The sequence below is a fragment of the Salvelinus sp. IW2-2015 genome, unplaced genomic scaffold (genome assembly GCF_002910315.2).
Source record: "Salvelinus sp. IW2-2015 unplaced genomic scaffold, ASM291031v2 Un_scaffold917, whole genome shotgun sequence".
NCBI lineage: Eukaryota > Metazoa > Chordata > Actinopteri > Salmoniformes > Salmonidae > Salvelinus > Salvelinus sp. IW2-2015.
This window is the reverse complement of record NW_019942646.1, coordinates 236,177-249,528: the sequence shown is the minus strand read 5'-3', so window position 1 is coordinate 249,528 and position 13,352 is coordinate 236,177. Positions and strand designations below refer to the sequence as shown.

The following is a 13,352-nucleotide window of genomic DNA, read 5'->3' as shown; positions in this document are numbered from 1 at the left end:
CAAGAAGAAGTAAAGGAAGTGCGCTATAATACAGTAGACATTTGTAAATAAATGATCTTTGGTTCATTGGTCGTCTAAAAAAACATACTTCATATAATTAAAATGCTTTTGTTGTTACAGCATGTTAAATGGAACAAACATTTAAAAACTGCTTGCATGGATTTTTTCTCCGCTGGAACATTCCATACCAATGAAGACATTTTAATTTTATTAAAAGACCTTGTCCTTTTGTATTTCTTAATTCTTAACTGTCAAATACTCCTATTCTCCAAATATACCTGTATCTAATATACACTGTAGTATCGTCGGACGAGGCCACAGTGTCCTCCCGACCCCTCCTGTCTCAGCCTCCAATTTATGCTGCAAATTATTTATGTTGGGGTCTAGGGCTAGTCTTTTACACTATTCTATGGATATTTCTCCTGTCTTATCCGGTGTCCTGTTGAATTTAAGTATGCTCTCTCTAATTCTCTCTCTCGGAGGACCTTGAGTCCCTAGGACCATGCCTAGAGACTACCTGGCCTGATGACTCCCTTGCTGTCCCCAATCCACTTCGTCTGTGCTGTACTCTCCAGTTTCAACTGTTCTGCTTTGGCTACTGAACCCTGACCGCTTCCACCGGACGTGCTACCTTCCACAGCCTCTGTTTTTCACTGTCCAGAGACAGCCAGAACGGTAGAGATTCTCTGAATGATCGCATGCAAATGAATCAACACTGACAGTTATTCCTGAGGTGCTAGCCTGTTGCACTGCGCTCGACAAACCACTTGATTATATTATTTGACCAACTGTTTTGTACACTACAGAACATCAAGCGAACCCATCCATTTATGCCTTTTTGCTTCGCTAATATAGCTCGCACTTCCAACCGCTTACTCTACTCAAGAAGAGGAACTTATCTCTATGCACCTCACTAGCCTCTCCCTCTCTATACATGTCTTCTTCATGCTTTTCCTGCCTTTCTACGTGGAGTTATTTCCAATACCTATCACATTGCCCTCCTTCACACCCGCCATTCCAGTGCTAGAATCGCTATATGTAATTGAGACTAGGCGTCTTAATAAATACAGTTGATTTGAATATTGTGCTATGGGCAAGTAATTGTCCATATCCTACTGATGTTCCCTCCAGTAGAACAAACCAGTGAAAAGACAGAGACTTCTGCTGAGTGTGACCTTTCCTGAGAGCATACAATTGGAGCGTCCTGAACACAGTCAAGTGTTAGAGCTTGTGCATTATGTAGCCCTATTATTCATGAACTTTTCACTACTCAACTACAACTACTATTTAGCTCCCAGTCACTATCCTGAGCCTCTGTCACTTCGCTTCCCCCTCTCCCACCTCTTTATAACTTAAGACTCTCCTTTCGGAGGAGTATCTTTAAGACTTTTCCCTGCCAAAACAACAACGAGTCGTAATTAGACCCACGGGGGACATACATCGAATAATGTTCTGCCTAAAGTGTCTTGTCTCAGGATCTTTGGTCGATGGGTCTCCTAGAAATTTGGTCTTGTTCGCCGTTTGGTGGTTCCCGTTCTGAAAAGGGTTCTTTCCAAGAAAGACCACCCCCACCCATCTCTCAGCCGCTTCTCTGGGAAGTGTTTTCCTCCAACCATTCTATCCTCGGCCACTGAGACCATGTAGTTTCCACGGTTGGTACCACCCTGGTTCATGGTCACCTGACCCAAGAAGGTCCTGAATACAGGAGAAATTACACAAACGTCCCAGAGAGAATTGTTCCCCTCTTGTACAATCACAGCCGAACGGTGCAATTTAACTGCAGAGAACATGAAAATCCTTCTGCCAGCGTTGCAGAAATGTAAAGCTCTTGTGTGAGTATTGTTGCTTGTCCCTTTAATGTAGATAYCCTATTTTTACCAATGTTTTTGATTTTGAATAAATAATGTAAACTGAATTATGCTCAGTTTCTCCTGCAACCTRATCAATGGAGCCAAGGGAGATCATTTCCATAATGGATATTTAAGTAATAAGCCATGAGAACCCGGGGATTATCATGTGATAACTCCCGACCRAAGGYATGTTCTTRGGCCGAGGGRGAAGCCAAAATCAATGGCATCTAGCTAGCTASCATAGYTTCAATGATGATGAGACAAGAACTTCAATAAATCATTATTTAATAAATCATTTATAAATAGGCAAAAACCAGCTGATTGCCAAGTTAATAATATAGTCATGGAAGATTGCTAGGCAAACGTTACTTCTCCTCAGCTTTAGTTGGCTATCTAGCTAGCTAGCCTTTGTACACACGATCACATCAAGCAGCTGAAATGACAACAGACTATGTGCATTTTCATTTGCTTTACCTTCGTTTTAGTGTTGCCATTTATTTGGATTTATCCGTTATAATGATTCAGATAAATGAATTCACCTGGTTCCGAGAAGCTGTCAGTCTCGTCACGCTCATATGTATTGCACGGGGGAGGTAAAAAATAAATACAACATGTTGGTTAGGCACACAGCGAGGCTTATGTTATTAACCCCAGCTGTACCAAACCAGGCAAGAAGCATGTGGAAATGATGTCTAAACTTTTTTCTGGTGGTGATTAAGTTTATGAATGTCTGTCTGGGCTACAGGAAAGTGGATGCACATTGATACTTTAAATGGAATTAAGGCATCATGGCATTTTGCGGGAATTATCGRGAATAACTCCCTGCTATCAACTAATCAGCATCCAGGATTCAAACAACCTGTTTTATATATATATATATATATATTTACAATTTTAACTCTTCGATTAATTCTTTCTGACATATCAGTCACTTCATGTTTTTTTGGGGAACACTTTGTAGGTTGCAGGTGGACGACCTAGCCGATGATGARTTASATGATCTGTTGACAGCGCTGGGAGAAGGAAAGAGTRTGGAGCTGGAGTAAGAATCACATGATCTTTACTGTAACATCATACCTTATTCACCATAAACAGTTTTTCAGTTTAATTTACTGCATCTCTACATCAACAACCTCAGCCCCAATTCATACCAATTATATGAATAATAATTTCTCAATAACTTCTACCTCAGTCCTGGTACTTTGAAACAACATTATTCAAACCACACTAGTCTGTTATTAGTGATGGTTCACACAAACCTTCAACAAACATCCTTCATTAAGTTTGATAACCAGATTCATTATATTTTTTTGATAAAGAAATATTGCATTTAGAAAGAATGTTTTGTTACTCTCTGGATGTTTTTAGAGGATTGTTTATGTTGCTCTCTTGCTCTCTGTGCCTAACTCCAATTGTCTGTATTTTTCAGTCTGCGTAAGAACAACTTTCTGATGAGAAAGTACAGGACTTGCTTGTTGTCTCCCAAAACAAAAACCAGAAAAGTTAAATTGGAGTGAAGTCCATCACCAGCAATACAGCTGACAAATTCATGTTCCTCATCAGTAAGGCACATGGAGTCTTGGATCTGATAAAGTAAGTCTGAACTTTTATTTTAGCTCCCAATCAACTGATTATATATCATACAATATTTAATTTAATTGATTGTCTTTGAAAACAGCAGAATGCCTCAAGCTACCTTCAAAAGTTTGGGGTCACTTAGAAATGTCCTTGTTTTTGAAAGAAAAGCAATTTTTTTGTCCATTAAAATAACATCAAATTGATCAGAAATACAGTGTAGACATGTTAATGTTTAAATGACTATTGTAGCTGGAAACTGCTGATTTTTAATGGAATATCTACATAGGCGTACAAGGCCCATTATCAGCAACCATCACTCCTGTGTTCCAATGGCACTTGTGTTAGCTAATCCAAGTTTATCATTTTAAAAGGCTAATTGATCATTAGAAAACCTTTTGCAATTATGTAAGCAAGCTGATAACTGTTGTTCTGATTAAAGAAGCAATAAAACGGCCTTCTTTAACTAGTTGAGTATCTGGAGCATCAGCATTGTGGGTTCGATTATAGGCTCAAAAGCCAGAAACAAAGAACTTTCTTCTGAAACTCATCAGTTATTCTTGTCTCTGAGAATGAAGGCTATTCCATGCAAGAAATTACCCAGAAACAGATCTGTTGACAATATAGCCGCCCCCTGAATGAGCAACTGTATAATGCAATATTTCCTTTCCTGTTGAGCTTTTCCTATAGGGCATTATAACACTTTGATTCATAAGACATTATACAGCCTTGATCATAATGCTATATGAACGTGGTCATTCTTATGAAGCATGTACTATGGAATGATTGTAATAACCATATGTGATGATGATAGGTATAAGAGCTTCTGCTAAATGACTAACATGTCATTGAAATGTAGTCCTACTGTAGATGTTTGTAAGCAGTTGTTAGCAACTACTGTATGTCATGCATCACAATGCTTTATGCAAGCTCATAAGGCATTATAAATGTGCTTAATGCATTATGAGGATATTCATGGAGATTATTGATGGGAAGTGTTACCAAATTGAACATACATATTTCCACAAATACTGTCTATTAAATTCACAAGAATATGACGTTCACTGTTTCCTCAGGCTTCATAGTTGTGGGAATGTTTTTTGAGTGGCCAGCTACAGAAAGATGGAGTATTGAGTGGCCAGCTACAGAAAGATGGAGTATTGAGTGGCCAGCTACGAATAGAGATGGCAGTACAGATATTGAGTGGCAGCTACAGAAAGATGGAGATTGAGTGCCAGCTACGAGATGATTGATGCAGCTACGAGATAGCATGAGTACAGTAAAAGATGGAGTACGGTGAGTATCCTTTAATATTAATTGTATTTTTGTTTTCAGTTTAAATGAATGTAGAAATGTGTATTTGATTGAATTTGACTAACAGTTGTAAAGATGATTTCTGAAAAGTTGATTGAATACTCGCATGAGGATGAAGAGATTTTGTTTGTGAAAATCATTTTCTGTGTTGTATCTGGTGTTTACAGTACGCATCTTGTTAATTCAATTATTCATGCAATCATTTAAAAAAATCTCTTGTTTGTGAAGAGCCCCCAAATTGTTCTTTGGTTAAAAGTGCCAGAGATGAAAATGATCTGTGACTCCATCAGAACATCTGGCTACCGTTTGACTGGAGTGAGTAAGTATAATTTCACATCTCTAATACGCAAATCAACATTTCACAGCGGATATCAATTTATTGTACGTGTTATGAAGATGATTCGTTAAGCACACTCAAGTGATGAGTAACTCTTTCTGAGCCTGAAACTTCCCGTGCTAATGCCTAGGTTAAAACTCAGTGAGCTGACACATTTTGATCCTATAGCTGTAGTTAAGAAATATTATTGTACTTGTTGCACTCTAGTATCTATGACATCACTAAGTAGGTCATATTATATCACAAATAATCTACAGTTTATCTTCCTCATATAAAGGTTGGTATGCTATATGATTCACTATATTTTATTTGTTCTCTGATAGACAGTGAAGTAGTGTGGTCTGTGGCGACGAGCGCGCATTTCTCTACCCTACAGACAATTGAGGTAACGTAGGAGATAATAAATTATACTTCCTGAATATTCCTTATTTTGAAAACTCAAATTGAACCTTAACTCTCACTGTGAATTTTTTTATTTAATTGCATTTCATATAATTGATGTGACTTGCTGCCATATAGTGAGCACTTTGCTCAACATACTGTAGCCAGACAGTGAATTAACATCCATTGGTATACATTCATGTGTACAGTCACATAGCAGGCCTCTCAGATGCGGCGTAGGGCTGAAGGTCTACAGCAGCACTTGTCAGCGTTGAATTGTCCCATATACGGCATGATGTATTTGACTGGAGACGCATCATCAGCTACGTCAAACTCTGAGCATAAGTAAGACACTGTCTTCCATTTAAATCTCAACACTACATGCACATGCGCGCGCACACACACACACACACACACAACAGGTTATAGAGAAGCCCACTGGACAGCTGACAATGAGCTTTTAAAGGTCATTTATACTTGAGCCAACATCTGCAGTGTTTATTATGAATGCGGTCTCTGCCAATGGTAGCGAAATTGCTTTGAAAACGATGCTGTCTAGTGCTCTGCTCTATAACACGCCTCGGATTAAATCCCGGCCATACTATTACATATCTGCACACAAACAAAAATATGTCAAAGATTTTAATGGTGTCTGTGTCTATGTTTGTGTCACATGAATGACCTCTACCAGGCCAGAGTGGGATGAGCATGCTGACGAACTGATCTCGCTGCTACACTCTCAAACCTCTCTGGAGGGAATAGATCTGTTGGTGAGCAGCTTGACAGAGAGGTGTGCTGCCAGTGTAGTCAGTCTGAGCCAGGCCTGTTTCAACCTGAAGGACATAATGTGAGTCCAACCTACAATACTATCATTGTCTGTGTTGTTATATTTGTTTCAGTGTTACTGTTCCACTCATGAATCCTCTATTCTCTTTCTCTCTTAGCCTTCAAGTAAACGGTTTCTTATGGAGGAAGGAATACAATGCTTACGTGAATCGAAGAGGCGCCCAGATTGCCAGTTACTTCTCTTGGGGTATGCATGTACTTAATGTATATTATATTTTATACCATGGCATTGATGAATACTTGTTTCTGATTGGCTTGAAGAGCATTCTAAGGCGGAATTATATGGCCCAAGAAGCGGTGTTTGGAGGATATATTGACATGAGTGTTGTTTTGTTGATGGCCGGCAAACTGTGCAATTATATATCCTTCAAACACCATATTCTTGGGCATTATCACTTTTTTACAAGGGGTTACCAAATAATAATTTACATATTTTCATTAAAAACATTATTTTGATACATTTATTCATACTATTTCATAATTCCACAAGATTTAGTCCCGAGTCAAATCTAGGGTTGCTATCCAAGCCACCTGGTCGTTCGTTCGGTTGCCAGGGGCATGACCCAGTCGTTAAGTCTTTTTGTTCTGTATCTATGGACGCAACCTAGTCGTTCGTTCTAAATTTTCCAATTCCATACTGACTGGAAAATTAGCTAGCCAAATTAGCTAGCCAGCTACAGCTTACTTAGTCACGTCGAAGCAGCCAGAATAACAGCAAATTAGCGGAATTTGCGTTTGTTTGAGTTGTTTTCTAGTGACATTTATTTTGTATACATCCCTAATAATGAGCTAATGATATGTGATTTCGCCTGGCATAGAACATATGCTTTCTTGTCAGGACACTGTTGTTCAGAGGAGCTAGCCAACAGCACAGCTAACACAATCACTTCAAACTGAAGCTGGAAAGCCAGCAAACTAGCTGCATATAATTTTTATAGTGGAGATCAAGTTTATAATTTGCCTGGCTGGGCTGATGAGACAGTGGATTGCGCAGTCAGGTGGAACAGAGTAAATAGACATTTTAAAGTAATAGATTTAGCCGGTGGTAATTTGTGGAATAGACACCAGCTGGAATGCGGATTTGACCAATCAGCATTCAGTTTTAGACCCACCCATTGGATAATTCCCTATAATGCACGGTAMAATTCAATGGCTATAGTMRATTCTTACATGTTCTATTTTTGAGCTGCWTTTGAAAGCAAAAGTCGAATTGGAAACATTATTGGCATTGTTGAATTTGATTTTCATAATGGCAAGCTAGGACTGATGGTTTGGTTAGCTAAACTAGCAAGTCTGTTTGGTTACCACGGCAACTACTTTAGCTATCTWGTAAACGTGCAAGCTACTGTACTTCAGTGGATGATGAACACATTTTTACCAGCAAATGAACAAATGTCTAGCGGCAAATGTGTTAAATTATAGCCATGGTATAAAAGGGATAATCAAATCGGGGCTCTAGAAAGTAATGCAACTCTGTGGAAGCAGTGTTGCCAACTTAGCGAGTTTTCAGATCCCTCTAGCGACACATTTTCAAAAAAGGGTCCTTGCAAACAAATTTAGCGGACTTTTTCTGGTGTTATTGGAGACTTTGGACACTCGACGTGAAAGCACGTATCGTTCTTACACTTCTCAACGAGCAGCGGGTGGCTGCCGTGGGCCCCGTCCCAAAGCACTCCACAGGCGCCCAGTCCTCGCACAGCAGTCCCTCCCAGCTGCAGTCAGAGCAGGAGATGTTCACCCCTCGCGTCCAGACTGCAAATGAATCGGGCATGCGGGAAGCGCAGCTGGCTGATCCCGCCCTGGCATACATTAAAAAAAACTATTAACCTGAATTAGGGTCAGACTAGTTACCATATTTCAATTTTTTATATTGTCTCTTTTTTGTCCATTTAGATTGTTAATGTAGATTGTATACAAAAAATGTAAAAATGTTATGGTTAAAATTTATGTTTTACTGTGACTTGTTGTAGGCTACTAAGTGTACAATAAGGTAAAAACCAAACCAAATTAAGAAAACGATAATAAAATAAATAAATAAGTAACTCTCGCCAGAGTATCTGGTCACTTTTGCCGGTCCCAACCCGGATAAAGGAGGAGTTGGAATTGTGCAAAAAAAAAACAAAATCGACAGAAAAAGTTTTTGTAGTTCTAAACATATTAGGGTGTTTTTTACTCACTTTTTGTCTCCCCCCGACGTTATTCCTCTCTCCTACAGCGTCATCACATTACATCACATGCCAATTATGCAAATTAGGTGATGACGCTCAATTCTAGCAACTTTTAGGACAGCCAATAGCTACTTTCCTTACTGAGAAGTTGGCAACACGGCGTGGAAGGTCAGTCCACTTCGCTAGCGCGTCGTGTAACACACCTTCCACGTCGTTCCTTATTTTCCATAGAACGCATAATCAACGAGGGGCTATCTCTTACGTATCAGTTTCTGAGGCTTAAATAACCAATTAATCACTGAAGTTAATAATACGGTGTGCCACTAGATCTCTTCAGGTGTTAATCATCCCTTACCTCTGCAGGAGGAGATGCAGGAAGCTTGCTGACCAGTGCTCTGAGGAGAAGGACAAGAGGCTCAGTTGTAATGACAACGTTTTACCGCTCTACATGGAGAATCATTCATAGAGATTGTGTTAGGCATGGGAAGGAAAGCGTATTGATGACATGTGGAACTGTGATGGAGCGAAGATGTGAGCGAAAGCGATAGTGATGGCACGGGGAATGGGAACGAAAGCGATAGTGATGGCACGGGGAATGGGACGAAACGATAGTGATGCACGGGAATGGAACGAAAGCGATAGTGATGGCACGGGGAATGGAACGAAAGCGATAGTGATGGCACGGGGAATGGGAACAGATAGTGATGGCACGGGGAAGGGAACGAAAACGAAGTAGGCAGGAATGAAACATATGCCTAGAGATGATATAAAGTGTAAAGGGTGTTGTGTTGTTGGATAGTGACCATGATGAAGACAACAGAGATGGTATAAGAAATATACAAGAGGACAAAGAACAGAGATTGTGAGAAATACAGCATACAAGAGACGGAGGACAAAGACAAGTGTGAAGATACATACCTTTGATCCTGATACTAACGATACACACTGGAAATGTTTTTGGGGTGGTAATTTCAAAATGTAACTTAGACTTTAGAAAGACTCAAGATTAAGCCAAATGAACTGAACGTATCTTACCTGTATTGGAGTCTTTATGGGAATGGTTCTCACTAAACAATGTAATATGCTGTATTGTTAAATATTATATGTACATTTCTGTGTATCTCTGTATATATGCACCACTATACATGCCAATGTGAACTTTACCACTGCAGTACTTCCTTCACTGTATAATATTTTACCCCCATTCATTTATACCACCATACTTATGTATTTCTTGATATTATTATTTTTAATTAAATACTTTATTACATGTAATTGTTCATACTATATATGTTGTGTTTATACTGTTTGTGTAAATATTATTTCTACATTCTGTCTGTTTATTGAAAGGGCATTGTCAGCACCATTTCACCAGTTCAAATCCTCGGTACATGTAAATGTACTTGGTGAGTAAAGGTGGTTGTGATTCTGAGAGTTTAAGTGCAGGACACAAGCAGCATTTCTCTGAACCTCTCGTATTCCCTGGGTTTCTGCTTGTGTTCCTCTGTGGCTCAGTTGGTAGAGCTTGGAGCTTGCAGTGCCAGGACAGTGGGTTTGATTCCCATGACCACTGAAAGTTAAATGTATGCGTGACTAAAAATTGCTTTGGATAAAAGTGTTTGCACTTTTCAAGGTGGTTCAGTGTATCCACTAGTCCGGGGCCAAACTTGGAAGAATATTCTCAAGATTTTGATCCTATCAGCAACACTGTTTCATATGTTTTGGGACTGTCATAAACTGTCGGGTTGGAATAACATAAAATGTTTCTCTGATATGGCACTGTTATAGATCCGTCTCCCGCTTACAGCCATTTTGGAGTACTACCATAGGCAACCATTTTATACCACCCTTTTAGCTAGATGGCTAGTACTCCAGAACTGGAAGATGGTGGTTCCCCGTTTATAAATAAGACATTACATTGCGTACACGTGGGAACTCCATACTGTTTTATGAAACTTAGGTCCATACCGGTCTTACTATGAACTGTCCACCTTCTGATGGCATTCTTATAAAAACTAAATAAATATCTATTTGACTTCCCTCTTGTCATGGTTCCACCTGTCACCAGAGGGCGCCAGAGACCGTCCTTGAGACATTAATGACATTAAGGTGTGCCTATTACTCATTATGAATTCTGAATTGTTTACCTTGTGCTTTTGTTTCCTGGAGAGTTTTCATGATCCTTCGGCTACCGTATCTCAGTAAATATTATGTTCATCCATAACCACTGATTCCTCATCTGGTCTCTTCTCTGCACCTGGTCCAACCTCACCACATTACACCTCTGACTTACTAGTTTACCTAGTTTATTTTTTTGGTGGGGTTAGGCCTTGAGATTGGTGATGTGTGCCATCAATGCTTGAAAATGTAACTTATGCCTTATGCCTCTTGCCCGTCAGACCCTAAAAAGTATGCTTAATTTGCTCCTTTTTTTAAAACACCATTGTAAACTTAAATTTTGGTCCAGTTGATGGTCAGCCTTTGTGGTCATGACTGTCTGTGAATGTGAGTGTTGATTCTCCCCCCCCCCACCCCCCGGCTGATTACAGGAACAGTGGCAGGTGTTCGCTATGTCTTGTTTGAACTACAGCTTTAACCTTTGTACCCTTCTGCCCTGTGTGTATTTAACTTGTCTAAAGTAAGGTATCTTTATACTTTAAAAAAACAATTGTTGAGTTATATTATTAATATTGTTTACACTGTGTTGTCTAATTGTGTGTAAAACTGAATAACAGAGTCAAAAAAAGGTTGCAGATGTATTGAATGAACGAATAATTAACCAATAAACTCCAACTTCCGGCGCCGAAAAGAGATGGCCGCCTCGCTTCGCGTTCCTTGGAAAATATGCAGTATTTTGTTTTTTATGTGTTTTTCTTACATCGGTACCCCAGGTAATCTTAGGTTTCATTACATACAGTCGGGAGGAACTACTGAATATACGATTAACGTCAACTCATCATCGTTCCTACCAGGAATATGACTTTCCCGAAACGGATCCAGTGTTTTGCCTTCCACCCAATACAATGGATCTGATCCAGCCGGCGACCCTGTGCGACGCCGAAAAAGGGGCAAACGAGGCGGTCTCTGGTGGTCAGGCTTCGGAGACGGGCACATCGCGCTCCACTCCCTAGCATACTACTCGCAATGTCCAGTCTCTTGACAATAAGGTTGATGAAATCCGAGCACGGGTAGCATTCCAGAGAGACATCAGGGATTGCAACGTGCTCTGCTTCACGGAAACATGGCTAACTCAAGAGACGCTAACGGAGTCGGTGCAGCCAGCTGGTTTCTTCATGCCATCGCGCCGACAGAAAACAACATCTTCCGGTAAGAAGAGGGCGGTGGGGTATGCCTTATGATTAACGAGACGTGGTGTGATCATCATAACAAACACACAGGAACTCAAGTCATTCGTTTCACCTGATCTAGAACTCCTCACAATCAAATGTCGACCGCATTATCTACCAAGGGAATTCTCTTCAATCATAATCACAGCCGATATATTCCCCCCAAGCAGACACATCGATGGCCCTGAACGAACTTTATCTGACTCTTTGTAAACTGGAAACCACACACCCTGAGGCTGCATTCATCGTAGCTGGGGATTTTAAAACAGGCTAATCTAAAAACAAAAACCCTAAATTCTATCAGCATATCGATTGTGCTACCAGGGCTGGAAAAACCCTAGATCATTGTTATACTAATTTCCGCAACGCATATAAGGCCCTCCCCCGCCCCCCCTTTCGGAAAAGCTGACCACGACTCCATTTTGTTGATTCCAGCCTACAAACAGAAACTCAAACAACAAGCTCCGCGCTCAGGTCTGTTTCAACGCTGGTCCGACCAATCTGAATCCACGCTTCAAGACTGCTTCGATCACGCGGATTGGAATATGTTCCGCATCGCGTCCAACAACAATATTGACGAATATGCTGATTCGGTGAGCGAGTTCATTAGGAAGTGCATTGACGATGTCCGTACCCACAGCAACGATTAAAACATTCCCAAACCAGAAACCGTGGATTGACGGCAGCATTCGCGTGAAACTGAAAGCGCGAACCACTGCTTTTAACCAGGCAAGGTGACCGGAAGCATGACCGAATACAAACAGTGTAGCTATTCTCTCCGCAAGGCAATTCAAACAGGCTAAGTCCCAGTACAGAGACAAAATCGAGTCGCAATTCAACAGCTCAGACACAAGAGGTATGTGGCAGGGTCTACAGTCAATCACGGATTACAAAAAGAAAACCAGCCCCGTCGCGGACCAGGATGTCTTGCTCCCAGACAGGCTAAACAACTTTTTTGCCCGCTTTGAGGACAATACAGTGCCACTGACACGGCCCCTACCAAAACCTGCGGGCTCTCCTTCACTGCAGCCGAGGTGAGTAAACATTTAAACGTGTTAACCCTCGCAAGGCTGCAGGCCCAGACGGCATTCCCAGCCGCGCTCAGAGCATGCGCAGACCAGCTGGCTGGTGTGTTTACGGACATATTCAATCAATCCTTATCCCAGTCTGCTGTTCCCACATGCTTCAAGAGGGCCACCATTGTTCCTGTTCCCAAGAAAGCTAAGGTAACTGAGCTAAACGACTCCGCCCCGTAGCACTTACTTCCGTCATCATGAAGTGCTTTGAGAGACTAGTCAAGACCATATCACCTCCACCTACCGGACACCCTAGACCTATCCAATTTGCTTACCGACCCAATAGGTCCACAGACGACGCAATCGCAACCACACTGCACACTGCCCTAACCCATCTGGACAAGAGGAATACCCATGTGAGAATGCTGTTCATCGATTACAGCTCAGCATTTAACACCATAGTACCCTCCAAACTCGTCATCAAGCTCGAGACCCTGGGTCTCGACCCGCCCTGTGCA

At 40.9% G+C, this 13,352-nt stretch overlaps 1 protein-coding gene and 1 long non-coding RNA gene across 2 annotated transcripts in view; both read left to right on the top strand.

Annotated features, from left to right (window-relative positions):
• Positions 1–13,352, top strand: part of LOC112069145 (NACHT, LRR and PYD domains-containing protein 3-like) — a 35,128-nt gene that overhangs the window by 4,894 nt on the left and 16,882 nt on the right. The gene's annotated exons all lie outside the window — the stretch shown is intronic.
• Positions 5,550–13,352, top strand: part of LOC112069149 (uncharacterized) — a 35,696-nt gene continuing 27,893 nt past the window's right edge. Inside the window, exons 1-3 of the long non-coding RNA XR_002893684.2 lie at positions 5,550–6,304; positions 6,402–6,490; positions 8,835–10,088. This is a non-coding gene — a long non-coding RNA (uncharacterized lncRNA). The remainder of the gene's footprint in view (positions 6,305–6,401; positions 6,491–8,834; positions 10,089–13,352) is intronic.